Source organism: Chlorocebus sabaeus, chromosome 20, assembly GCF_047675955.1.
Source record: "Chlorocebus sabaeus isolate Y175 chromosome 20, mChlSab1.0.hap1, whole genome shotgun sequence".
In the NCBI taxonomy this organism is placed as follows: Eukaryota; Metazoa; Chordata; class Mammalia; order Primates; family Cercopithecidae; genus Chlorocebus; species Chlorocebus sabaeus.
In genome coordinates this window covers 108,129,920-108,157,468 of record NC_132923.1, presented here as the reverse complement: position 1 = coordinate 108,157,468, position 27,549 = coordinate 108,129,920, and the positions used below count along the sequence as shown (strand labels likewise).

The 27,549-nt window shown below is 43.2% G+C and overlaps 1 protein-coding gene across 37 annotated transcripts in view; it reads left to right on the top strand.

Moving 5' to 3' along the window:
* Nucleotides 1–27,549, top strand: part of EPB41 (erythrocyte membrane protein band 4.1) — a 231,276-nt gene that overhangs the window by 26,426 nt on the left and 177,301 nt on the right. For 8 of the 37 annotated variants that reach the window (XM_007979744.3, XM_037989110.2, XM_073007596.1 and 5 more), the window contains exon 1: nucleotides 3,530–3,754. The exons of 7 other annotated variants lie outside the window; for them this stretch is intronic. The gene's annotated coding sequence lies outside the window, so the exon portion shown is untranslated. Of the gene's footprint in view, nucleotides 1–3,522; nucleotides 3,755–27,549 lie in introns of those variants that run through there. 22 more of the 37 variants (XM_037988698.2, XM_037988483.2, XM_073007602.1 and 19 more) reach the window with 7 other exon arrangements.

Sequence of the window (27,549 nt, the reverse complement as noted above, 5' to 3'; positions counted from 1 at the left end):
AATAACAAAAATTCCTCATGCGTGGATAGTACTTTACGGTTTACAAAGCCCTTTCATCTGCAGGCTAAGAATTACAAGCCAGCACTGGAATTCAGGTCTTTCAGATTCGAAAGACTGGGCCAATGGATTTTGGTGTATCATTGCATGGCGCTCTGAATTTCAGAGTGGTTCATACCTGCCTTGTGTCTAGCCTTTTTCTGTTAGCCTGAGACCTCTACTTATTTTCAGGGTAATGATTATTAAATGCTACATATTCTTTGCATCCAATTAGATGTGCCATTGGCTAGCACTTCATGGCATAGAGAATCCTGGGCTTTCATGAATCTGAATTTGCTGGATAACTTGGTGGTGGTGGAGATGGTAAGCCACTGGTGATTGGTCTTCTGTACTCATCCTTCAAGATACCAGATTTTCCTGTCTGATTGGTGAAGGAAGCCTGAGGCACAGAGGTGGTAGGACTAGAACTCTGAATAAAAAGCACAGCTGAACCTGAGGACTTGAGGCAGGAGACCAGAGTATTCAAGAACCGGTGTGGCCAGGCATGGTGGCTCATGCCTGTAATCCCAGCACTTTGGGATGCTGAGGTGGGCGGATCACCTGAGGTTGGGGGTTCGAGACCAGCCTGACCAACATGGAGAAACCCCGTCTCTATTAAAAATACAAAATTAGCCAGGCGTGGTGGCACATGCTTGTAATCTCAGCTACTCGCGAGGCTGAGGCAGGAGAATCGCTTGAACCTGGGAGGCAGAGGTGGCGCTGAGCTGAGATGGTGCCATTGCACTCCAGCCTGGGAAACAAGAGCGAAACTCCTTCTCAAAAAAAAAAAAAAAAAAAAACAGGTGCTTCACCCCAAGTACACAGAATGACCCTGGCCAAGTCACCTGACCTCACTAAGAGTCAGTTTCCTTGTATATAAAATGAGGACATTCATTAATTCATTCAACAAATATTTATTGAGTGTATACTGTTCTGGGATATGAATACATATATAGTCCCTGCCTTCCTGAGCTTGCAGTCTAGTGGGTCTAGATTACAGCAATTTATTTGAGAGGCACAATAAATGATAAATATATCATAGAAAGTCAAGTAGGGTAAGTGCTATGAGGCAAATTAAAGCAGGATAAGGGTGTTTGAGTGGAGGCTGTTTTAGATGGTGTAGTCAGGTGGTTTTCAAGGGGTTTTATGATGTTTCAAACAGACAATTTATATAACGTGCTCAGCTCAGTGCTGACAATTGCATGCTTAACAAATATATTATTATATTTGCCAGTTCCACACCTCTCAATCCACATTTTAGTCTCTGAATAGTAATAATAATTAACACACATAGATCTTACTATGAGCTAGGCACTGCACTAAGTCCTTTACATATTTTAACTCATTTCTTTTCTTTCTTTTTTTTTTTTGAGATGGAGTCTTGCTCTTGTCACCCAACCTGGAGTGCAATGGCACGATCTGGGCTCTCTGCAACCTCCGCCTCCTGGGGTCAAGTGATTCTCCTGCCTCAACCTCTGAGAATAGCTGGGATTACAGGCGCCTGCCACCAGGCCCAGCTAAGTTTTGTATTTTTAGTAGAGATGGGGTTTCACCATTTGGCCAGGCTGGTCTCAAACTCCTGACCTCAGGTGATCTGCCTGCCTCTGCCTCCCAAGGTGCTGGGATTACAGGCATGAGCCACCATACCTGGCCTAATTCTTACAGTAACTCTATGAGGTGGGAACTATTATTATCCTTCTCCCTTCCCCAACCCTCGTTTTTGTTTTTAGAGATAGAGTCTTGCTCTGTTGCCCAAGCTGGAGTAGAATGGCATGATCCTAGCTTACTGTGGCCTTGAACTCCTGGGCTTGACCAATCCTCCCACCTCAGCCTCCTGTGGAGTCCCAGCTACTTGGACATATTATCCCCTTTTATGGTGTTGAAAAATGAGGCACGGCCGAGCACAGTGGCTCAAGCCTGTAATCCCAGCACTTTGGGAGGCCGAGAAGGGCGGATCAGGAGGTCAGGAGATCGAGACTATTTTGGCTAATACGGTTAAACCCCGTCTCTACTAAAAATACAAAAACAAAATTAGCCAGGCCTGGTGGCGGGCGCCTGTAGTCCCAGCTGCTGGGGAGGCTGAGGCGGGAGAATGGCGTGAACCCGGGAGGCGGAGCTTGCAGGGAGCCGAGATTGCGCCACTGCACTCCAGCCTGGGCAACAGAGCAAGACTCCATCTCAAAAAAGAAAGAAGAAAAGAAAAGAAACCTTGTCTCTACTAAAAATATAAAAATTAGCTGGGCATGGTGGTGCACGTCTGTAGTCCCAGCTACTCGGGAGGCTCAGGCAGGAGAATCGCTTGAACCCGGGAGGCAGAGGTTGCAGTGGGCCAAGATCGCGGCACCGCACTCCAGCCTGGCGACAGGGTAAGACTCCGTCTCAAAAATAAATATAAATAAATAAATAAATAAAAGAAAAATGAAAATCAAATCATTAGGAAGGGCTGGAGACTAAGAATTGAACCCAGGCAATCTGTTTCCAGAGGCTGTGCTGGGATTGTGAAGGAGCTGTGATTAGATATCAGGAATGTCTAGTTGGCGTCTACAGACTGTGCTGTCAGATTGCCTGGCTTCTTATCCTGTCAGTTCTAAATCTCTGCTTCAGTTTCCTCATCTCTAAAATAGAACACCAGATCCTATCTTACCTTCTAGGTATGATGCTTCAAACAAAAGCCTTCTTTTTGCACTGTGGGTCCGAACCCTGTTCACAGACCAGCCTATCAGGGAGTAGGAAGGGTCAAGGGGTCTCTGACACTTCTGGAAGGAAATAAAGACACACTAAGCAATTGTCAGAGCAACCCTAACTTCATCTAGAGACCAGACCTCGGAAGCTAGGTCTTTATAATTTTGAGATGGCCGGGGGGAATTAGGAGACCCTTAAATGCAGAAGACAGGATCAGTCTTGGCGTGGCCTCAACACTTAGCTTCCATTTCAGACCTTACACAGCTGGCAGGAGAGGTGAAGTCTCATCGAATGTCAGGGTGGGAAGGGCGCCTAGAGACAAACTAGTGAATGGGGAAACTGAGGCACAGAGCAGCTGAATGACTTACCCGAGGTCACTAAGCGTTTAGGGGGAGTCAGTCCTGGCTACAGCCTCTACGTGAGTTACTTCCCTGAGGCTTCCAAATCTCGGCCTCTTACTTGGAAGGAGGAAAGGACCTCACCGTCCAGGGCTCTAGCTGCCTCATGTCCCACGTGGGTGCTGCGGGCTCCCGGAACACCCTAGCTCCAGACCGGGTTCGACTTGCGCGTGCGCACACGCGGCCAGCCCCTTGCCTTTTCCTCTTTTTCCTTCCCCTCTCCTCTCCTTACCGGCCTAAGGGAGGGGGGAAACAAGAGGAGCTAGAAGTTGGCCTCAGCCAATGGGCGGACGGGCCGCGGGCCCGGCCCCCTCCTTCCCTCCGGCGCGGCCCAATAGAAATTTACTACAATGTTGTGGCGAACGGAGGGGGAGGGGCGCGCGCAGGCGGGCGGGCTGCGGGCCGGGCTGGCCTCGCCTGGCAGAGGGAAGGCGGGAGGGCGCGCGCCAGGGCCGCTCGCCTGCTCGCTCGCTCGCTCGCTCCCTCCCTCCGCTGGTGGGCTTAGTCAGTCAGCCAGCAGCAGCCGGCGGGCCCGCGAGCCGCAGAGGGCCCGAGCCTGGGACGCCGGCGTCTCCTCCTGCCATTGTTCGTCGGGCTGCAGCAGTGGCGGGCGCAGGAGCCCGGCCCCGGAGCCACCGGTGAGGCGAGGCGGCGGCGGCGGCGCGGGAGCCGGGGCGGGGGGCGTGGAGCTGTCCCCGTGGGGACGGTCCTGGCGGCCGCGGCGGCGCTGCAGCCTCTTTGTCTGCAGCACCCCACAGGCCCCGGGCCGGGGCGCGGGCTCTCCCGCGGAGGGGCCTCGTGCGCACACTGGGACGCTAGCCTGGACGCGGCCCGAGGAGCGAGGGGCGGGCCGGAGCCGCTGAGGAAAGGGAAGGGGTTGCGTCGCGGGAGCGTTGGAAAGTTAGGCTTGGGGTGTATTTTTGACGAGGGAAAATCGGTCCCCTCGGGTGCATCAATCACGGTGCGGTGTGCAGGAGCCTCGGGAGAAAACCAAATGCGGAGAATCGCAGGTTTCAGACGGTGAAGGTGTTGCGTGCAGCCGCGGAGCGATTTCTTCCTGGCGAGGGAGCGGGGCTGTCTGCAGAAGTCAGGCGGTATCTGAGGGCTGCAGGGAGCCCTGGCAGGACTTCGCAGGCCTTCCCGCCACCGACGCCTGCATCATTGAAAAACACGTTCCCCTTAAGTCTTCGCGGTTCCCAGCGAGCAGAGGGTTAAATCTATTCTCTCAGCGTCGTGACCTCCTTTTTCAGTTCGCGCATCTGTCGGCCTGGAAATCTTCCCCCGTGCTCGCTGGGCTGCTGTACCTGTGGAGAGGCCGGGTCTCGGCTCGCCCTCCGAGATTGACCAGCAGGCCATTATTCCTGGGGAGGTTTTGCCAAAACAGGGTCATGCTCCCCGAGAACAGGCATTCTCTTGAGAGAAAGTGATCTCACGTGAAACAGATTGCTGATGGACTGGTTTCTGGCCACATGATAGCGACTGTCATCCTGTTGTTTCTCTAACTGTACCCTGTACCCTGCCATAAATGACTAGTCTGTGGAGACTTGTTTTTTGGCATGTAGTTGCTCATTAGGAGATAGTTTTTTCTTTTTTTTTTAAGATGCTTTTTTTTTCTTTTTTTTTTTTTTAAAGTAGTCTGGATGATTTCACAGCTGCTATTTTGTTCCCTTCTGTTTTTAGGGAAAATGGCAAGAAATGGTTGTGTCTTGTGTCTTGGATATTATTATAGTGGATTTAGACTCTCTTGAGGATGTACTGTAGTCAATGCTGTTGCTCATTGTTGTTTTCTGTATTCTCAGTCCTGGCAAACATTTTAGTTGATTAGATCCCTTTAACTAAAAGCAGGATACATAGCCTGTATATGTTTCTTCTCGTCCCAATTTTGTTAATGTAGCACTGACTCCTACTTTTTATGGAAACTTGATGTGTACTCTTCATTTCCCTTTTCTGCAAATTGAAAGTGTAATCAGTTCTTCACCAGTTGTAAAATTTTTGGTTTGGGGTGTTATTAATATAATCCATGTAGCGTACGTGCTATCTGGCATACAGTAAGCACTCAATAAATGGCAGATTCAAAAATAGATGGAATAACTGAACACCAGATTGCCTTAGAATCAAAGTGGTTAATTCCATGTGTTTTCTATAAGAAGCTTATAATTAAGGTAAAGATAGATATTATTCATACACCTGGGGAAACAAGTACAGTGATCTTTGCCTCTATTAAAAATGAACTCGGTCGGGCACGGTGGCTCACGCTTGTAATCCCAGCACTTTGGGAGGCCAAGGCGGGTGGATCACTTGAGGTCAGGAGTTCGAGACTAGCCTGGCCAGCATGGTGAAACCCCATCTGTACTAAAAATGCAAAAAAAGTTGCTGGGTATGATGGCATGTGCCTGTAATCCCAGCTACTCAGGAGGCAGAGGCAGGAGAATCGCTTGAACCTGGGAGGCGGAGGTTGCAGTGAGCCAAGATAGCACCACTGCACTTCAGCCTGGGCAACAGAGCAAAACTGTCTCAAAAAAAGGTGAACTCATTGTTGAACATAGGTTCAGAGTGCCAACCTAAGTTCAGAGTGCCAACCTTCTGATTCCTCTTCTACCAACAAAACTACACATTTTTCCTTGTATGTTTGAATTCAGGCTTAGAAATAAATGTTTTTAATCTGTAGGTTTTACCAAAATTCTCCCAACAATTTTTTTCTTTTTTTTAAACAGGGTCTCATTCTGTCACCCAGGCTGGAGTGCAGTGGCGTGATCAAGGCTCACTGCAGCCTTGAACTCCTGGGCTCAAGTGATCCTCCTGCCTCAGCCTCCCTAGTAGCTGGGACTACAGGCGTGTGCCCCCATGCTTGGCTAATTTCTTTTTGTTTTTTTGTAGAGACAGTCTCACTATGTTGCCTAGGCTGGTCTTGAATTCCTGGGCTCAAGGGATCCTCCTGCCTGGGCCTCCCAAAGTGCTGGGATTACAGATGTGAGCCACCTCACCCGGCCTCTCCCAACATTTAATTGTTTTATACCAAATGTCTTGTAAGCTCTTACGCAATATGGCTACAATCTACCTTTCCACCTTTATTCTCCTTTTCTTTGTATTGTCCAACCAAATAGAACTACTCTGTAATAACCCTTGCTTTGATCTCTCTGTGTGGGTTTATTTATTTATTTATTTTGAATCTTACTCTGTCACAAAGGCTGGCTGCAGTGGCGCCATCTCAGCTCACTGCAACCTCCACCTCCTGGGTTTAAGCAATTCTCCTGGCTGAGGCTCCCAAGTAGCTGGGATTACAGGCACTTGCCATTGTGCCCACCTAACTTTTGTATTTTTAGTAGAGACGGGGTTTCACCATGTTGGTCAGGCTGGTCTTGAACTCCTGCCCTCAAATGATCCACATGCCTCGGCTTCCCAAAGTACTGGGATTACAGGCATGAGCCACTGTGCCCGGCCCTGTATACATATGTTTTTAGAGACAGGGGTCTTACCTCGTTGCCCAAGCTGGAGGGCAGTGGCATGATCCTGGCTCACTGCCGTCTTGAATTCCTGGGTTCGAGTGGTTCTCCCACCTCAGCCTCCCGAGCAGCTGGGACTACAGACATGCACTACCATGCCCAGCATTTCTTTCTTTTTTTTTTTTTTTTAAACACGGGGTCCGCTATGTTGCCCAGGCTGGTCTCAAACTGCTGGTCTCAAACTCCTGAGCTCAAATGATCATCTCACCTCTGCTTCCAAAAGTGCTGGGATTACAGACATGAGCCACTGTGCCCAGCCTAGTCTGTATTACAGACATGAGCCACCATGCCTTGTGTGTAATTTTTGGTGTGAATGATAGGGTTTGCTCACACTGCTTTTTTTAATGTAGTAATCCAATTTAAATATTGCTAATCTGATTTCATAACTTTAGAATATCAGTGGCCATCAGGGGCTGAGTTTGGTTCTGAAATCAAGAGGAGCATACATGTAGACCACAGTTTGTTTCCTTGTTATCTAAGAGGCAGGACAGCATAAGTGTTGTCAGTGTATTTTTGTTTTTCTTGTCTTTTCTGTCTCAGCCTCCTGGGTAGCTGGGACTACAGGGGCGCACCACCACACCCAGCTAAATTTTTGTATTTTTAGTAGAGACGAGGTTTCACCATGTTGGCCATGATGGTCTCTGTCTCTTGACCTCGTGAGCTGCCCACTTCGGCCTCCCAAAGTGCTGGGATTACAGGCGTGAACCACCATACCCAGCCAGTGGTCTGTATTTTTCTGAGTTTCATCAAGTTTGTGTTTGGTTAAATGCATATTCAGGTGTGGATTCATTGCTACCTCTAAATTTGATTTTTTTCTTTAATTGCTTGAACATGGAACACTTTATTTTGTTTGTGAGCTAAACAACAATAATTCCAATAACTTTTCTTATGAATAACTTTGTTTTTTTCCTCTAAATAAAGCCTCCAAAGATGGCCTCTGAATTAATCAGTTATGGGCCTTATTTGTGGAAAGGATCCAAAATTATTGAAAAGTAATTGCTAGCTAGGTGCAGTGGCTTATGCTTGTAATCCCAGCACTTTGGGAGGCTGAAGCCCACAGATAGCTTGAGCCTTCGAGTTTGAGACCACTGCATTCCAGCCTGGGCAACAGAGTGAAATTCTGTCTCAAAGAGAAAAAAGAAAATAATTGCTTGATTGCATTTATCATAGCATTTAGTTAGAGGAGAGGAGAGACAGATGCCAAATGTGTGTGATTTTTTGTTGTTCCTTTAAGTTTCTTGGTATGTCACTGGTGGCTTTTACTGTGTGTCCTTTTTAAGAGTGGGTTCCTGGTGTGTTTAGTAAAATGCAATATAACAAATACTCTGGAGTGCACACTGGGTTAGATTAGTATTTTGATTTACTCTGCTGCTATTTAATGAGTACATAAAGAGAAAGATAAAGAAAAATGCTATAGCAGTGAGGAGTACTCTGAACTTGGAGGTGTTAGAAAGGAGAACTTTGATATTTTATGTTGAGTGGTGATCTCATTTAGAACTACCCACCTTACTGACACTTCGCTTCAAATATTGGTTTTTGGAAAATCCGATTATGATGAAAGTCTGTTTATACTTTTTTTGCTGATTATTTTTATTTAAATGGGATTGTATCCACTTAAAATATTTGAAAATAAATTGGCTAGCTCTTTGAACTTTGGAGAACAGCAGCCAGTATAATTCAAGGAGTAGCTTGAAGAGACTTTAATATTCCCTATCTGCTAACTTCGTCAGCTTTCCACTAAGTCACCGTAAGTAAATATGCAATCTAGGTAGGAACTGAGAGCTTGATATCCAAATATTCTGTCTCTCCTTCCAGTCAAATTGCTATCCTTAAAAGTCCTTTTTTTTTTTTTCAAGGCAGGGTCTTGCTCTGTTGCCTAGGCTGGAATGCAATGGCATGATCTCGGCTCACTGCAACTTCTGCTTCCCGGATTCAAGCGATTCTTCCACCTCAGCCTCCCGAGTAGCTGGGACTACAGGCATGCACCAGCATGCCTGGCTAAATTTTGCATTCTTTGGTAGAGACGGGGTTTCACCATGTTGGCCAGGCTGATCTGGAACTCCTGATCTCAAGTGATCCACCTGCCTCAGCTTCCCAGAGTGCTGGGATTACAGGCATGAGCCACAACATCCAGCTCCAAAGTCCTTTCTATATAGAAATTCCAGAGACATTCTGGCATCATGCTTTTAAATTATTTACTGTTTTATTATTTTTATTATTTTATTATTGCAATTAAGAGCAGTTCTTTTTTTTTCTGATACGGAGTTTTGCTCTTGTTGCCCAGGCTGAAGTGCAATGGTGCGATCTCCGCTCACCGCAACCTCCACCACCCAGCTTCACGCGATTCTCCTGCCTCAGCCTGCCTAGTAGCTGGGATTACAGGCATATGCCACCATGCCTGACTAATTTTGTATTTTTAGTAGAGACGGGGTTTCTCCATGCTGGTCAGGCTGATCTTGAACTCCCGACCTCAGGTGATCTGCCTGCCTTGGCCTCCCAGAGTGCTGGGATTACAGGCATGAGCCACCGTGCCCGGCCAAGAGCAGTTCTCTTTTTTGCGAGTTATCTCTTATCCCCAAATTAAATCTATGTGGATTAAACTGTGATGGTTTATTGAATTGCTGCTCTCCCTCTTCTGTAGCTGACGACTCTTTGGGTCAGTTCCACCCAATTAATCTAGGTCCTCGACTCTCAGGGTGATCTCTACTTGTAGAGATTAAAGTTGTTTCTAAGCTAAGTGGAGTAGAGCTTGGGTAAGGTTAAAGAAATCTTGGCAGGGTGGGTAGGAAGGGGCAAGATTATCTGTCTGATGGAATGGATAAGAAATATGACTGTAAGTTTATATTGATAAATTAGATTGGAATAGGCAATAGATGCTCTATTAAGATTATTTTCTATTATCTAATTCTATATTCAGTAATTCTATTATGTTATCTAGTATCTATTAATAGAGACAGGAACACCTCCCTTTTTTTTGGAAATAGGTGGAGATAATCAAATAAGATTGGATATAATCTATACTCCTGTAGTTAATTGTTATTTATAGATGCAGCCTGATTCCATCCTCCACAAAGGTCACCCTAATGCAGATCAGCTTTTGGTAGGCTCTCTATTTGTTTGAATCCTAGCACTGGACACAACATAGATTGAGGTTTTGGTACTTTCTACATTAATATTCACTCAGAAAACTTTTGCCCATGCATTATATTTGTTATAATATCTGCATGAAACCATAAAAAAGTTACGATAGAAAAGTTTCGAGTGAGAAACTCCCAGTGATTTAACTATATTAAAGCATAGGATTATTTTATTTTTATTTATTTATTAATTTTATGAGACAGGGTATTACTCCCATCACCCAGGCTGGAGTGCAGTGGTATGATCATGGCTCACTGCAGCATCAGCTTCCCAGGCTCAGGTGATCTTCCCACCTCAGCCTCCTGAGTAGCTGGAGCTACAGGCTCCACACCTGGCTAATGTTTTATATTTTTAGAGACTGGGTTTTGCCATCTTGACCAGACTAGTCTTGAACTCCTAGGCTCAAGAAATCTGCCTGTCTTGGCTTCCCAAAGTGCTGGGATTACAGGTGTGAGCTATGGCGCCTGGCCTATTTTAATTTTTAAAAATTTATATGGGAGTCTCTCTATGTTGCTGAGGTTGCTGTTGAACCCCTGGGCCCAAGTGATCCTCCTGTCTCAGTCACCCAAATAGCTGGGACTACAGGTGTGTGCCATCACATCCAGCTAATAGAGTTATTTTGAATTGGTTAAATTTAAGCCTGTAAACCATAAGTATAATATAAATGTATATTTTTGGTGATTTACGAATACATAGTATTAGGCCAAGGTTTAGTTGTGATTGACACACAGCTATTAGTACTTACATATATTCTTAAGTAATCCTATTAAATCATTTTAACACAATGGGATCTTAATGGCATATCTTTAAACATATCTTATAAAGAAATGCTGCCTTAACTTAGGTGCCAAGCACGTATTTTAATTTACCAATTAGAAGTTCTACATGTATTCAAGTGAAGAATGTTTCACCTTAATAATACATTTCATACAGATTGTTGAAATTCATCCCATTCCCCCTTCCCTCCCCAGTTTTTGGCCATATGGACACAGGCAGGACTCTCAAGAGTGCCAAGGATTTAAGCCCTCAAATTTTACCTGCCAACCATTTCAGCATGCAATAGGGACACATGGAAGGCAGCTTAAAGTAAAGGCTTTTAAAAAATTTTTGCTACCACCCACTTGCTGTTTCTTGCCCTTTTCTCTTTTTTTAATGATTCAGAGGATCGACACTGTTGCCAGCTTACTACCTGCAGTCTTTCTAATCTTGATGGTATTATGTAATTATATAAACCTTTTGCATGGTGTCATATGATATTGTATATATGTCTTCCTACACATGTGTCTTTAGAGTAATTTCTTTCCATCTGGTGTTGAAAATGAGCTCTTTGTGAGGTTATTTTTAAATCTTCAAGCTTTCTGGCATCCTCAACACTTGAAATAACACAATTGCTTTTGGAGGCAAGAAAATCCACATAGTATACTTTGTGGTTTTTCCAGTGAAAATGTAAATAGTATTTTATTTATAAAATTAATTTTAGGGGCCGGGCGCGGTGGCTCAAGCCTGTAATCCCAGCACTTTGGGAGGCCGAAACGGGTGGATCACGAGGTCAGGAGATCGAGACCATCCTGGCTAACACGGTGAAACCCCGTCTCTACTAAAAAATACAAAAAACTAGCCGGGCGAGGTGGCAGGCGCCTGTAGTCCCAGCTCCTCGGGAGGCTGAGGCAGGAGAATGGCGTGAACCCGGAGGCGGAGCTTGCAGTGAGCTGAGATCCAGCCACTGCACTCCAGCCTGGGCCACAGAGCGAGACTCCGTCTCAAAAAAAAAAAAATAAAATAAAATAAAATAAAATAAAATTAATTTTATATATATATATATATTTTTTTTTTTTTGAGATGGAGTCTCTCTGTCACCCAGGCTAGAGTGCAATGGCATGATCTTGGCTCACTGCAACCTCTGCCTCCTGGGTTGAAGCGATTCTCCTGCCTCAACCTCCTAAGTAGCTGGGATTACAGGCAGGTGCCACCACGCCCAGCTAATTTTTGTATTTTTAGTAGACATGGGGTTTCACCGTGTTGGTCAGGATGGTCTTGAACTCCTGATCTCGTGATCTGCCTGCCTTGGCCTCCCAAAGTGATGGGATTACAGGTGTGAGCCACCATGCCTGGCCTATAAAATTATATTTTATATTTAGATAGTCTCCAGATAATTGTGTTAGGTTGGAAATAGTTGTTGCCAAGTAAATAAAGTAAAGGAGAGCTACTTTAAGGGAAAGGAGACCAAGAATAAGAAACCTGGTAGAGGAAAGAGGTTTTAAAGATATCTTCTTCTCTGAAGATTTATTGTTATCTTCTTATCCTCTGTCTCATTCTGTTGCCCAGGCTGGAGTGCAGTGGGGCAATCGTGGCTCACTCTAACCTTGAACTCTTGGGCACAAGCAGTCCTTCTGAGTATCTGGGACTACAGGTACATGCCACCATGCCCCACCAATTTTAAAAACTTTTCTTAGAGGCAGGAATTTTTTTTTTTTTTTTTTTTTTTGTGATGGAGTCTTACTCTGTTGCTCAGGCTGGAGCTATCTCAGCTCACTGCAACCTCTGCCTCCCGAGTTCAAGAAATTCTTCTGCCTCAGCCTCCCAAGTACCTGGGACTACAGGTGTGTGCCACCATGTTCGGCTAATTTTTGTATTTTTTAGTAGAGTCGGGGTTTCACCATATTGGCCAGGCTGGTCTCGAACTCCTGACCTCATGATCCACCCACCTCGGCCTCCCAAAATGCTGGGATTACAGGCGTGAGCCACTGTGTCCAGCCTGAGACGATCTTACAATGTTGCCCAGCCTGGTCTCAAGAGATCCTCCTGACTTGGCCTCACAAAGTGTTGGGATTATAGGTGTGAGCCAACACACTTGGCCGTGATGCACTGTTTGATTCTGATAATCAGGTATGTGTAATTAGCCTTAAAACCTTTTTCTTTCTTTCTTTCTTTTTTTTGAGACGGAGTCTTACTCTGTCACCCAGGCTGGAGTACAGTGATGGGATCTTGGCTCAGTGCAATCTCTACCTGCCGAATTCAAGTGATTCTCCTGCCTCAGCCTCCCAAGTAGCTGGGATTACAGGCGTGTGCCACCACACCCGGCTAATTTTTGTATTTTAGTAGAGACAGGGTTTCACTGTGTTGGCCAGGCTGGTCTCGAACTCCTGACCTCAGGTGATCTACCTGCCTTGGCTTCCCAAAGCGCTGGGATTAGAGGTGTGAGCCACTGCACTTGGCAACTTTTTTATTTCTTTTTTTTTTTTGAGACGGAGTCTGGCTCTGTCGCCCAGGCTGGAGTGCAGTGGCCGGATCTCAGCTCACTGCAAGCTCTGCCTCCTGGGTTTACGCCATTCTCCTGCCTCAGCCTCCCGAGTAGCTGGGACTACAGGCGCCGCCACCATGCCCGGCTAGTTTTTTGTATTTTTTTAGTAGAGACGGGGTTTCACCGTGTTAGCCAGGATGGTCTCGATCTCCTGACCTCGTGATCCGCCCGTCTCGGCCTCCCAAAGTGCTGGGATTACAGGCTTGAGCCACCGCGCCCGGCCTGCAACTTTTTTATTTCTTAACAGTAGATTGATATATCCTCTAGCTTACTAAGTAACCTTTGAATTTTTATTATTTCTTTAATTGTAATACAAAAAGCTGATCTTTTATTAAGTGCCATTCCATCTCCTAAAGATGATGCCTATAATGATTAAATAGTAAAGGTCAGAGTCATCTACTTAGCAAGATTTACCCAATAAGTCTTTTTTTCTCCAGATGCCATTTTTGTTGACTTATCCTTGCTAGTTGTATTATCTCTGACCATTAATGAACACTGGTTAACCAGAAATGTTCAGTATTTCATGTATTCTCTCTGATATTTTGTAAGATCGAAAAGACTAGCATTGGGATGAATAATTGCATAATGATCATAGAATCATATTTAAATAAATATAATACATAATATATAACTAAAGGGCAAGTTTTTTTGTATTTTTAAAAAAATTTTTATTATGCGTACTGTGGTAGGCAGCCTTTATTATGGCCCCCAATTTTCTCTGCCTCCTGGTATGCATACCCTTAGTGTAATTTCCTCCCCTTGAGTGGAGGCTAGTGAATAGAATACAGCAAAAGTGATGGGATGTCACTTCTAAGATTAGGTTATAAAATACTGTGGCTTCTCTCTTGGGATTCTGGCTCTCTCCCTCTCCCTGGGACCACTAGCTACCATATCCTGAGAACACTCAGGCAGCCTGTAGAGATGTCCATGTGGTAAAAAATGAGGTCTGTCAGTAAGCTTGGATGCAGATCTTTGGTGTGAGTGATCTTGGAAGCAGATTCTCCAGGCAGAGTTGAGCCTTGAGATGAATGCAAATGCAGTAGACAGCTTTACTACAGCTTCATGAAAACCCCTGGCCGGGTACGTGGCTCACGCCTGTAATCCCAGTACTTTGGGAGGCCAAGATGGGTGGATCACCTGAGGTCAGGAATTCGAGACCTGTCTTGCCAACATGGCGAAACCCTGTCTCTACTAAAAATACAAAAATTAGCTGGGTATGGTGTTGCACACCTGTAGTCCCAGCATACTTGGGAGGCTGAGGCAGGATAATGGCTTGATCCTGAGAGGCGGAGGTTTAGTGAGCTAAGATTGTGCCACTGCACTCCAGCTCTGGGTGACAGAGTGAGACTACATCTCAGGGAAAAAAAAAAAAAAAAAGACCCCGAGCCAAAGTCACCTAGCTAAGTCATGCCTGGATTCTTCATCCACAGAAACTGTGCAATAATAAATGCTTGTTGTTTTAAGCCACCATGTTTTGGGGGGTAATTTACTGTATAGTAATAGATAACTAAAACATCTACCACTTATTCATGTAATAAATACCTACTGATTGTTCACTATTTAGAAGACACTATCATAAGTACATTGGGACATAGCAGTGAATAAATTAGAGGTGTCTGTTCTTGTGCAGCTTATTTCTTTTTCTGGGATGGGTTCCTTCTCTATTGCCCAGGTGTGGTCACAGCTCACTGCAGTCTCAACCTCCTGGGCTCAAGCAGTCCTCCCACCTCAGCCTCCTGAGGAGCTGAGACTACAGGCACACACCACTATGCCTGGCTAATTTTTTTTTTTTTTTTTTTGAGATGGAGTCTCGCTCTGTCGTCCCGGCTGGAGTGTAGTAGCGTGATCTCGGCTCACTGCAACCTGTCTCCTGAGTTCAAGCGATTCTCCTGCCTCAGCCTCCTGAGTAGCTGAGACTACAAGCACTCACCACCATGCCCGGCTCATTTTTGTAGTTTTAGTAGAGGCAAGGTTTCACCATATTGGCCAGGCTGGTCTCGAACTCCTGACCTTGTGATCCGCCCACCGTGGTCTCTCAAAGTGCTGGGATTACAGGCATGAGCCACTGCGCCCGGCCATCCTGGCTAATTTTTAAATGAAATTTTTTGTAGGAATGGGGTCTCCATATGTTGCCCATTCTGGTTTTGAACTCCTGGGCTCAAGTAGTCTCTTGCCTTGGCCTCCCAAAGTGCTGGGATTATAGATATGAGCCACCACATCCAGCCTGGAGCTTACATTTTAGTGGTAGAGGATAAATAATAAATGTATAAATCGGTGATAGAACATAAGACATCAGATTTTAGTGAGGATCAGGGAAAGTAGAACGGAAGACAATGAGGCAGGTGGGGTGTACATTTTAGATAAGGGTGATATTTCTGATAAGGTGACATTGGAGCAGAGTCCTAAATGGAGTAAGACAGTGAGCTGTACAGGTATCTGGGGAAGAGTATCCCAAGCAGAAGAACAAAACGCACAAAAGTTAAGTGGGTTTGGTGTGTATGAGAAACATTGATCCAGCATGTTGGGTCAAAATGATCTAGGGAAAAGTAGTAGGAGTTTAATTCAGAGAGGTCATAGGTAGGAGAAGGAGCAAATCATTGTAGTGCCTTATTGACTGTGTTGATGACTTCACATTTTATTCGGAGACAGGAGTTCTTGGGAGGATTTTGAGCAGAGGAAAGACACGATCCTTCATTTAATACATATTAAGGGAGCAGGACTCTGTGTTTTATATGTGATCACAACAATATGAAAGATGGGGTTCATGCCTGTAATCCCAGCATTTTGGGAGGCCGATGTGGGAGGCTGCTTGAGCCCAGGAGTTTGAGACCAGCCTGGGCAACATAGCGAGTCCCTCGTCTCAAAAAAAAAATTATATTCCAGACGTGGTGGCTCATGCCTGTAATCCCAGCACTTTGGGAGGCTGAGGCAGGTGGATCACCTGAGGTCAGAAGTTCGAGGCCAGCCTGGCCAAACATGGTGAAATCCCATCTCTACTAAAAAAAAAAATGCAAAAATTACAATTCAAGATGAGATTTGGGTGGGGATACAGAGCCAAACCATATCACCTCACTTCTAATCATTCTGTAATATAGGTATGATACAAATACATATATTTTAAGGTTGTTTTGATGATTAAATGGCTTAATATATGAAATACTTAGAACAGTGCCCAGCACCGAATAAATGTTACCCATTGTTATTTTTGCATTTAATCTTCATCACAGCTCTTTGGAGTAGGTATTAACCCAGCCAAAAGTTCAGTAACGTGTCCAAAGTTACACAACTAGCAAGTGAAAATTCGCTTCAAACCCAGTATTTTTTACAACTATACCTTTACTTTTGTCCATGAGTGGGTGGGGAAGGAGAGATTTGGATCTTCTTCTGTCAAAGCCAATGATTTCTTACTAATTGTGATCTTGCGAAAGTACTTTTCAACACTTCAGTTTCTTCTGTAGAATAAGCATAATACATTGCAGAGAACCTATAGAATAATAAAAACAAACCTTGTAGTGTGCCTGTCAGAGGTCCTCAATAAATGTTAGTTCCCTTTTCCCTTTGATAAAATCTGACCTCATGGAGATGGGAGAGACTAATCTTCCATTGAGAATAATTTTTACATCTTGACTTATGCATTTTTCTACTTAAATTGGATATATCTAATGATTATTATATATAAACATATGTAATATAGCTGCACCTGGTTTTGTCTAGTGGTGATCTTTGGATTTGATCCAGACTTACACTGTAACATTTTTATGCCTGAGTATTCTAAAGACCCATTTCATAGCAAGTCTGGCTTCAGAGCTTTATTTCCGGTTGGGTAGAACACAGTCATGTGGTTGATGTCTCCATTGTTGCTTTTATCTTTTGCAGCAGATGTGAAAGTAAACATACAAGGTTGAAAAACAGGAAGGGGTTTGAGTTGGGAGGGTGTTTTTGAAAGGGGAACTTGTATACAAGTGACCTGCAATCTGAAGTGTAGCTTTTAGCAGTTACAGAAATATATACCTTATTGTCTTAAAGTAAATAAAATGGCAAGTGATTTTGCAGTTTAATGAATTCATGAATTTACATATATTTTTGCTTTTATACATTTTGGAGACGTGCATACTGTGTTCCTCTTTTTGATTGAAACCGAGAACTGATGAATTCACCCCAATTCTGGGTTCTTTTTACCTGTGAAAAAAAATTTTCAGTAAGGAAACATGGAGTTTTTTTGTTGTTGGTGTTGGATATCTGTTCTACTATCATTATATTTGGACTTCCTCAAAAGCCAAAACATAAGACCGCATTTTTCTACTTGGCTCTATGATCCTTATTCCTAAGGAAGGGAATTAACACATACTGAATGCTAGCTATGCATCAGATATTACTCTCCATATATACTAATTAATTTAAATATTTCTGTCTTTTACATCCAATCTACAATGAGTTTTTATTGCTTTGATGAAATCCCTCCCTCCCCCTTCTTTCCTCTCATCTCTTCCTTTCTCCTCCTCCTCTTAAATGATTCTCTGGCTGAACAATTTTCTATTAATAGTATATTTGGGAGGCAGTATGATGTAACAAAGGATATGGGATTTGGAGTCAGACCTGGATTTACAGTAAGGTTTTGTTTTTGATAGGGAAAAACTGCTTTCTATCTCAATAAATAAAAGCCAGGGTCCCACAGAGCTGGCTTTAGAAGGAGATTCTGAGCATGGAGTAGGCTAATTGGAACTCACAGCAAGGACTTTTGTTCCTAAAGATTCACTTTCCCCTGGGGAATCCCTTGCTGACCTCAGAGGTGCAGCTTTCTTTTAATTTTCTGCCCCAGAGGAGAGTCTTCTCTTAATACTCCTGCAGAACACAGCTGAGACCAGGCTGTAACATCTGGTATGTTACCAAAGGCTCAAGGATGAAAAAGGGAAATAAGTACAGAGTTACTAGTATGCTTCTGTAATATCTGGCTCACAAGATAAAACACACACCTCTGTAATTTGTGGTCTTCTAGTGGGATACCTCCCTTAATTGACTCACAACACATGTGTTTTCTAGTGGCAGAAGCCGTCTTTACCTCTGCTACTTGGGAGTGCCTCCAGCATATCCAGATTTCTCTAAGTACAGAGAAGGTCCAGAAGAAAAAAAAAAGTCTTTATCTTACCAGCCTGTGATTATATCTGATACAGGCCCCACTTTCATGTGATCAACACCAGGTCTATATAACCCTTAGGGGAGACCACAGTTACCCACAGAATGTCTAATTACCATTCACAGAAGAGAAACACAAACAGTACAGGGGTGTTAGGGTAGTGGTAGGGAGGCCTTCCTTTTACTGTTTGCCACAGATCATATAATCTCTGATTATAGCTCCATAACTTGGAACAAAATAGCTCTCAGTAAATACTTGCTTCCGGTTCTTCTAATCTTAAGGCCATTTGATACCTGAGAAAACCACTGTTTAGTTTGTTGCAGTTTTATTTCTGAGAGTTTTGTTTGAGGAGATTCTAGTACTTAATCAGGTCCCAAGTTAGGTTGAAGAAAGCAGTGATAAAGGTAGGTTGGTGTGATCAAGATGGAACACCTGGTGCCTAGAGCAGGCTGAGTTTAAATGTTAAAGGGGGTGTCCTTTGTAACATATAACATTAATTATGGAATAACTAGGTTACTGATTCAAAGTTCTTGGAATTGTTTCTAAGGAACAGTGCAATACAGTCATAAATGTGCAATGGAGTCATAAATGTGGTTTAGAATCCTGGCTGTGGTACTGACCGCTGTGTGTCTTTATGCAAGTTACACATTCTCCCTGCTTCTCAGTTTATCTGTTAAATTTGTATAACATTTAACATGATATACCTACCTTTTAGAACTGCTGAAATGATCAGAAATAATATGTAATATGCTTAACATAGTACCTGTCGCATAATGTGCTCTTAATGAATGGGAACTAATTATTATTTTAAATGATGTTCCTTTTTTTTTTTGAGACTGAGTCTCACTCTGTCACCCAGGCTGGGGTGCAGTGGCTCAATCTTGGCTCACTGTAACCTCCGCCTCCCAGGTTCAAGCAATCCTCCTGCCTCAGACACCCTAGTAGCTGGGATTATAGGCACACGCCACCATGCCCGGCTAATTTTTGTATTTTTAGTAGAGACCGGGTTTCACCATGTTGGCCAGGCTGGTCTCCAACTCCTGACCACAGGTGATCCACCCAACTTGGCCTCCTGAAGTGTTGGGATTACAGGCGTGAGCCACGGCGCCCAGTCTCAGAACCCTTTTTTATTATGTTCTCACTGTTCAGCTGTATTCCTTCTTGCTAAAGTAGACAATGTCATTGCAAATCAATCTCTGTTTTTCTTTTTTCTTTTTTTTTTTTTTTGAGACGGAGTCTCGTTCTGTCGCCCAGGCTGGAGTGCAGTGTCCGGATCTCAGCTCACTGCAAGCTCCGCCTTCCCGGTTTACGCCATTCTCCTGTCTCAGCCTTCCGAGTAGCTGGGACTACAGGCGCCCACCACCTCGCCCGGCTAGTTTTTTGTATTTTTTTTAGTAGACACGGGGTTTCACCGTGTTAGCAGGATGGTCTCGATCTCCTGACCTCGTGATCCGCCCGTCTCGGCCTCCCAAAGTGCTGGGATTACAGGCATGAGCCACTGCGCCCGGCCAATGACTTTGTAATATTTTTGATGGAGACAGCACAAAGATAATTCAGTCTTCCTTTTAGCTTGGTGGCCTTGGCAGGGGCCAGTACAAATGAGGGCCCTGAGTTTAAGTTTATTTTAACAGTAAATCTACTTCTGCATAGTAAGTAATCTTAAGAGATGAACCAAGAGGTTGTAATATGCCTAGTCTCTATTTTAAGCATTTATTGCAATTGTTTGGTTGTTATAAGTTGCTTCATGTGAATCATTTTCTTGGATTTAATGTTCAACTAGAAACTTGTAGTGTTTTTTTTTTTGTTTTTTTTGTTTGTTTGTTTGTTTTTTTTAGACAGTCTTGCTCTGTTTCCCAGGCTGGAGTGCAGTGGCACTATTTTGGCTCACTGTAACCTCTGCCTCCCGAATTCAAGTGATTCTCCTGCCTCAGCCTCCCGAGTAGCAGGGATTACAGGTAGGTGCCACCACACCTGGCTAATTTTTGTATTTTTAGTAGAGAGAGAGTTTCGCCATGTTGGCCAGGCTGATCTCTAACTCTTGACCTCAGGTGATCCACCCTCCTTGGCCTCCCAAAGTGCTGGGATTACAGGCATGAGCCATCGTGCCTGGCCTGTATATTTTTATATCTTTTCTTCCAGGAACCAAAGCTGCTGCTGCTGCTTTTTTTTTTTTCACACTTCCCTTCCTACCTCCCTTAAAAAAAAGCAGATATCTTTTTTTCCCAAATAATTCATGTTAGTGTTAATGTGGAGATAAAAAACAGGCCAAACTAGTTGTGTATTTTCAGTCTAAGATCTTTCTCCTCTGTTAAGTTTCAGACTAAATATTCTCTTTTTTTGAGGCTCTCAGTACATTTTCTCTTCCATGTCAACTCTAATTGTCTTCATCCCAGGCCAGGCGCGATGGCTCAAGCCTGTAATCCCAGCACTTTGGGAGGCCGAGACAGGCGGATCACGAGGTCAGGAGTTCGAGACCATCCTGGCTAACATGGTGAAACCCCGTCTCTACTAAAAAATACAAAAAGCTAGCCGGGCGAGGTGGCTGGTGCCTGTAGTCCCAGCTACTCGGGAGGCTGAGGCAGGAGAATGGCGTAAACCCAGGAGGCAGAGCTTGCAGTGAGCTGAGATCCGGCCACTGCACTCCAGCTCGGGTGACAGAGCAAGACTCCGTCTCAAAAAAAAAAAAAAAAAAATTCTCTTCATCCCTTCTTTTGGTAGTGAAAATCATGTGGAATATTAAAAGACCATATGCTCTGCAAATCACTTAGAAGCAAACTTCCTCCATGAGAGTATGGCCTTAGTATCTGTCATTAATATTATTCGTTGTTTTATTTTTGGGGTAGCTTTCTAGAGGTCAAGTGTTTAAGTAGGACAGAGAAATATGAGAAGTTAGTGACAGAAGAACTAAAACTTTTTTGCAAGATATTCTTGTTTTACAAAGAAACGTATCGACATTTTGTTAGATTTTTAAATACCTCAGTTGACAATTTAAATGTTGAGAGCACAATACTGTTAGTATTGTGAACATATTTGAGTTGAATATATTTGGTATATTTAGTTTGTATATTTAATTAATTAATTAATTTATTTTTTTGAGATGCAGTCTTGCCCTGTCGCCCAGGCTGGAGTGCAGTGGTGCGATCTTGGCTCACTGCGAGCTCTGCGTCCCGGGTTCACGCCATTCTCCTGCCTCAGCCTACCGACTAGCTGGGACTACAGGCACCTGCCACCATGCCCGACTAATTTTTTGTATTTTTTGTAGAGACGGGGTTTCACCGTGTTAGCCAGGATGGTCTTGATCTCCTGACCTGGTGATCTGCCCGCCTCGGCCTCCCAAAATGCTGATATTATAGGTATGAGCCACCGCGCCTGGCCATAACTTTTGATTTTTGAAGTCCAATTTAGAGAAAAAATTTTGGTTGTTTTTGGTGTCATATGTAAGAAATCATTGCCTAAATCAAAACCATGAAAATTTACACCTATCTTTTCTTCTAGGAATTTTATGTTAGCTCTTACCTTCATATCTTTGATCCATTTCAATTTTTTTATACGATGTGAGACGGGGTCTGTCTGGATTCACTCACTTGCAGGTGGATGTCCAGTTGTCCCAGCATTATATGTTGAAATGACTTTCCTTTCCTCCATTGAATTGTCTTGGCACCCTTGTTGCAACCAACTGGACATAGATGTATAAGTTTATTTCTGGCCTCTCAGTTCCATTCCATTGATCTACATGTTTATCCTTATGCTGGTACCACATTGTCTTGATTACTGTAGGTTTGTAGTAAGCTTTGAAATTGGTAACTTTGAGTCCTCTAACTGTGATCTTATTTTTCAGCATTATTTTGGCTGTTCTGGCTATTCCTTGTATTTCCATATGAATTTTAGCATCAGTTTTGTCCATTTTTGTGAAAAAGGCAGTTGGGATTTTGATATCGACTGCATTGAATCTGTAGATTTGGGAATATTGCCATCTTAACAATATGAAGTCTTCTAATCTATGAACATGGGATTTTTTTCCACTTATTTAGGTCTTCCTTAATTTCTTTCATTGATGGTTTATAGTTTTCAATGCAAGTCTTGTACTTTGTTTAAGTATTTCATTATTTTGTATGCTAAATGGAATTTTTTAAATTTTAATTTTCAGATTATTTATTGCAAATGTATAGAAATACAGTTGATTCTTTATTTATTTATTTTTTTTGAGACAGTATCTGGCTGTGTCATCCAGGCTGGAGTGCAGTGGTGTGATTTTTGCTCACTGCAAACTCTGCTTCCTGGGCTCAAGCAAACCTCCCACCTCAGCCTCCTGAGTGGCTGGGACCATAGGCATGTGCCACCACACCTGGCTAATTTTACAATTTTTCTTAGAGACTAGGTTTTGCCATATTGCCCAGGCTGGTCTCAAACTCCTGGGCTCAAGTGCTGGGATTACAGGCATGAGCCACCACAACTGGCCTGATTTTTTATTGTTGATCTTGTATCCTGCAAACTTGGTGAACTTGCTTGTTTAAACTAGTAGTATTTTTTTGTGTGGATTCCTTATAATTTTCTATTTACAAGATTATGTCATCCGCAAATAGGGATAGTTTTACTTTTTCTTTCCAATCTGGATACTTTTTATTTATTTCTTTTCTGGGCCTAATTGCCCTGGCTAGAATAGCCAGTGCAATGTTGAATAGAAGTGGTAAGAGTAGACATTCTAGTCTTATTCCTGATGTTTGGATAAAAACCCTCAGCCTTTCTCTGTATGTTGTTACAGGATGTATTGATGTCAGCTGTGGATTTTTTTTAGACACTTTTTATCAGGTTGAGGAAATTCCTTTCTATTCCTAGTTTGTTAAGTGTTGTTTATCATGAAAGGATGTTGGTATTTTCAAATACTTTTTTTGTGTCTATTGAGATGATCACATGGATTTTATCCTTTATTCTATTGGTGTAGTGTATTACATTGATTGACTTTTGTATGTTAATCCAATCTTGCATTCCTGGGATAAATTTCATTTGGTCATGGTATATAATCCTTTTTTATAGCCACTGAATTTGGTTTGTTAGTATTTTGTTGAGGGTTTTTGTGTCTATATTTACTTTTTATTTTTTTTTTATTTTTTTGAGACGGAGTCTTAGCTGCCCAGGCTGGAGTGCAGTGGCACAATCTTTGGCTCTCTGCAATGACCTTCTCCTGGGTTCAGGCACTTCTCCTGGCTCAGCCTCCCGAGTAGTTGGGATTACAGGCACTCGTCACCACACCTGGCTAATTTTGTATTTTTAGTAGAGACGGGGTTTCACCATGTTGGCTAGGGTAGTCTAGAACTCCTGACCTCACGTGATCCGCCCACCTCAGCCTCTCAAAGTGCTGGGATTACAGGCATGAGCCATCGCACCCGGCCTCAAGCACTTTTTAAAGATCTTAATATTTTTCTTGTAGTTTTGAATCAGAATGCCCTAGTATCAGTTATCTATTGCTACACAATCACCTCAAAACTTAATGATCTAAAATAATAGCTATTTTATTTTTTATGATTCTGTGAATCAGGATTTTGGGCAGGGCTCTGTGAAAATGACTTATTTCTGATCCATGTGATAGAAACTAGGGCAGCTTATCAGTTTCACGTGGTGTAAGTTACAGTGGTTGGGCTGGAGCTGGAGGATCCAGTATGGCCTTACTTTGATGTCTGGTGCCTCAACTTGGATGCTTCAGTCATCTGGGAGCTGGGTTGAGAAGGCTGGTCCTTATTCATGACTGTAACACTTGATAGGAGGAGTTGTTGGTAGCCATCTTTGTAGCTAAACTACCAGAGCTCTTAAACAAATCGTACATTGGGGAGAAAACTTAAATCTTGATTTTAAATGACTGTTTTGGGCATTACTTTCAGAATAATTATTAGAAGTGCCTTGATTAAACTTAGATAACTAACATTAAAATATATCATACGAAATCAGATAGTAAAGTGTTTCTTGGGAAATGGTTGAAGTAACCAGTTTTGATGTTATGTTTGATAGGTGCAAAAATTAGTATTTCGCCAGGGGCGGTGGCGAAATCCCAGCATTTTGGGAGACTGAGGTGGGCGGATCACCTGAGGATGGGAGTTTGAGACCAGCCTAGTCAGCGTGGTGAAACCCCCTCTCTACTAAAAATACGAAAATTAGCCAGGCGTGGTGGCGGGTGCCTGTAACCCAGCTACTCTGGAAGCTGAGGCAAGAGAATCTGTTGAACCTGGGAGGCGGAGGTTGCAGTGAGCCGAGATCGCGCCATTGCACTCCAGCCTGGGCTACAGAGTGAGACTCCATCTCAAAAAGAAAAAAAAAAATTAGTATTTCTTGGAAATCAAGTCTGTTGGGGAAACTGTTCTAGACTGGTTGCAATTATATTTAATTTTGAGGTGAGTTATCCTAGTCCTAAGTAGGGAAACAAAAACATCCAGAGTTGGGATGTATATTATGTGACCAAAAGAAAATGTTTACAACTGTCTGACATGTTATATGCCAGAAAATATGCATTAGGATATCCATTGTGGTGTTTGATAAGAAAATGAAAGCATTGACATTTACTTTTCTTACTGGGGACTTTTCATGTCTGAAAGTCTTAATCACCTATTTATTACCTTGAGGTATAGGGTATGGAAAGCACATAAAAAAATCACTAGGTGGTGAATTTGACTTTCAGAACACATTTCATAGTATTAAACAGAATATCACATTATCATCACGTTTAATGTGAAGTCAAATATGAAGAAGGGCCAGGCTCAGTGGCTTATGCCTGTAATCCTAGCACTTTGGGAGGCTCAAGTGGGTAGATCACTTGAGCTCAGGAGTTCCAGATTAGCTCCTGAGACCTGTCTCTACAAAAAAAAAAAAAAAAAAAAAAAGGCTAGGTATGGTAGTGCTTTCCTGTAGTCCCAGCTGCTCGGGAGACTCAGGTGTGAAGATCGCTCGAGACTGGTAGGTCAAGACTACAGTGAGCTGCGATCGCACCGCTGCTCTCCAGCCTGGGTGGCAGAGTGAGACCTCGTCTCAAAAATAATGGGGAAGAATGAGGTGTAAGTCCAACGAGGTATAATAGTTCTAGGCAGGTTTCATAAGATGAGTATCCTTTGGAAGAAGAAATGTTTTTCTGTGAATTTTTACTGAGTCATAAGAGATATTTGTCAAATGTTACCTAAGCTGTAGTACTAATTTATTAACAGTTTTTCTGCAAAGAAAATCCATAGAAATAAGTGATTTAAAATGCTTTCTCAGGCCAGGCGCAGTGGCTCACGCCTGTAATCCCAGCACTTTGGGAGGCCAAGGCAGGCGGATCACCTGAGGTCGGGAGTTCCACACCAGCCTGACCAACATGGAGAAACCCCATCTCTACTAAAAATACAAAATTAGCAGGGTGTGGTGGCGCATGCCCGTAATCCCAGCTACTGGGGAGGCTAAGGTGGGATAATCGCTTGAACACAGAAGGTGGAGGTTGCAGAGAGCCGAGATGGTGCCATTGCACTCTAGCCTGGGCAACAAGAGTGAAACTCCATCTCAAAAAAAAAAAAAAAAAATGCTTTCTCCCCTGACTTTATAAGTACTATGAAGTTTTAGAAAATTTGTGGAGTTGTAGAAAATTTGAACAATAAAGTATAAAGACCAAAATTTAAAATTACCCATAATCCTGTTAATGATAATACTATAAACAATTTGATGTTCCTTCTTTATTTTTATAAATTTTTTATTTGAAAAAGTACAGAGATAACAAAAACAAAAATGTTTTTCCTATTTTCACAGTCAGCACAGCACTTTTGACACCAGATGTGTGGGGTGGTTTTTCCCACACACTAACCAAGCAATCCTCCAAAGAATACCAGCTGGGAGTCCTATGTAATTCACTTCAATTCTGACACTATCTACCTGGAGATAGCATCAGATCCCACAGGTTGAGGGCTCAGTCCCACAAGACTGTCTCTCATATCAGCTGCTATTCACAAGACCCAGGTTGTGACCTGTGCTTCTGACCAACTGACTCCAAATTGGGGTTCCCACAACCCCCTCTTTGGGTTCAGTCAGTTTCCTAGAAGGGCTTGCAGAACTCAGGGAAACACTTTAATTATGTTTACCCATTTGTTATAAAGAATATTACAAAGAATACAGATGAACAGCCATGTTGAAGAAATGCATAGGGCAAGGTATGGGGGGAAAGGACATGGAGCTACCTTGCCCTCTCTGGGCACACCAACCTCCAGGATCTTACGTGTGTTCAGCAGTCCAGAAGCTTTCTGAACCAGTCCTTTTGATTCTTCATGGAGGCTTCATTATGTCCTGATTGGTTACATCACTGGGCGTTGGTGATTAGCTCAACCTAAAGCTCCTTTCCCCTCCCTGGAGATCATGTGGTGATGGCAGCACTGAAAGTTCTATCCCTCTAATCACATGGTTGGTTCCCCTGGCAACCAGCCCCCATCCTAAGGCTATCCTGGAGCCCCAGCCATCACTCAATTCATTAGTATTCACAGAGACACAGCACTTTGGAGATTCCAAGGGTTTTAGGAACTATGTGCCAGGACCAGAGACCAAATACATATTTCTTACTATATCATAATATCACGTGAGGTAATACGGAGCTTTGAGGATTTCATTCCTCTATCTCCACCCCCCCAACGTTTTGATTCCATTGGGAAATCTTACTTTGTTGTTTTAAATTGTAATAGGAATATTAACTCAATTTATTGGAAGAAAAAAGATAAGAAAAAGTTCTTCCCCTACTTATATACCAGGAGTGTGGGTTTCAACTCTGGCCAGTGGAACAAGCAAAATATGTTAATTTGGTAAAAATTTCCATAATAACAGTTCCTTTGATTCTAAGGAAGAAAATAAAGATTTCAAAACTAATCCAGTGAAAAAATGTGTAAAAGATTTGAATAGACATTTCTCAAAAGAAGACATACAAATGACAAACAGGCATATGAAAAGGTGCTCAGCATCACTGATCATCAGAGAAATGCAAATCAAAACTACAGTGAGGCTGGGCGCTGTGGCTATGCCTGTAATCCTAGTACTTTGGGAGGCCGAGGTGGGTGGATCACCGTAAGCCAGGAGATCGAGACCGGGCGTGGTGGCACGCACCTGTAGTCCCAGCTACCTGGGAGACTAGAATAAATACTTGAACCTGGGAGGTGGAGGCTGCAGTGAGCTGATATCGTGCCACTGCACTCCAGCCTGGGTGACAGAGCAAGACTCCACTTCAAAAAAAAAAAAAAAAAAGAAAAACTACAATGAGAATCTTATATCCAAGACAAAGGCAATAACAAATGTTGGCAAGGATGTGGACAAAAGGGAACCCTCGTACACTGTTGGTGGGAATGCAAATTAGTGTAACCATTTTGG